Source organism: Ananas comosus, linkage group 19 (genome assembly GCF_001540865.1).
Source record: "Ananas comosus cultivar F153 linkage group 19, ASM154086v1, whole genome shotgun sequence".
NCBI lineage: Eukaryota > Viridiplantae > Streptophyta > Magnoliopsida > Poales > Bromeliaceae > Ananas > Ananas comosus.
The window spans coordinates 1,742,935-1,744,408 of NC_033639.1; positions in this window are offsets into that span (position 1 = coordinate 1,742,935).

Sequence of the window (1,474 nt, forward strand, 5' to 3'; positions counted from 1 at the left end):
AGTGTCCCAAATACAGTTATAGTCTCACACTATCTACCACTGTCTATTGGCCTCCAAGGCAACATCACATATTACTAATAGTGAAAAATATGTATGTCTTAATATATTCTATAGCTAGGTGTCAAAATATCACTATTATATTAACTATGTCAACAGTTCATCTCATAGACTAAATAACATAATATGAATATTGGAGTTAGTCCACCAATTTTGATAACACGGTATCCACCTATATCCCAAATCCAAGGAGTAGAATGATCGTCGGAGTAGCGAGGTGATTTGTTGCTGCTCTCTTAGTCCGTATGGTAGCCACAACACCCTCGAGCAGCTCGAAAAATCTCTTATTGAAAATCACACAAAATCGGCTCCTAAAACGCATAACAATCGGTTTATAACTCTCAATATCTACAAAAATTTATCAAAAGAGTCCAAACGAGAAAATAATAATATTATAATACTAACTCCGATATCGAAATGTCAAGGAAAAAAAATCACACGTGCGCATGCTAGGTTGGCTCGTTGCGAAAACCCTATCTTGCTTCTTCTCCTTTCATAACCGTACTCCCTCTTTCTCTTGAATGCTTGCAAGTGAACGAGTGACATGCATAAGTTGCCAGATGCCTAGTTGGAACACATTACCTATTGTACAAAATGCTAACATATCCCTCACAATTTAAGTATTCTAACTTTAGTCCACCATAGGCTAAATCTTGAGTTCCTAAGTCCATTTTCGCGTTCATTTCATGCCAAAATTTCTCCAACTCAGTTAAACACTATAAAGAAAAAAAATACTGACTAACAATCCATAGTGCAACTTTTCTTATTTGCTAAGGTTCAGTATATCACATCCTCCCCCTTTTAAAAAGTTTCATCCTCAAAGCTTAAAATATTCCTCAAGTTGGTTCCTCAAATGGACAGAGATAAGATTCTTGTATCGCATTCTCAGGCGACAAAGCTAACCAATGTGCAATAGGTCTAGTCACTCTAATATCTCAAAAGGCCTAATCATAGACTAAGCTTTTCGGGCATTTCAAACCTCTTCATCCCCTTGGATGGCGAGACCTTGAGAAATATATGATCTCCAATCTGAAACTCTAAGTCTCGACGTCTTGTGTTAACATAGCTCTTCTGTCGACTCTGGGTGGTCTGCAATGGACAATTCTGACTTTTTCTTATGCTTTCACTAAAATATCTGGTCCTAGGATTTTTCTCTCACCTACTTCACTCTAATATAGTGGTGACCGATATTTTCTTCTAAATAATGCTTCAAACGGAGCCATTCTGATACTTGTTTGATAACTATTATTTTATGAAAACTCCACCATTATCAAATGTCGATACCATCCAACACCTACTGGAGGACACAATCGTCCTCTTTGACTATCCATCAGTCTGTGGGTGAAAAGCTATATTAAACTATAATTGAGTCCCCAAAGCTGTCTGTAAAACTCTCCAGAAATGTATTACAAACATC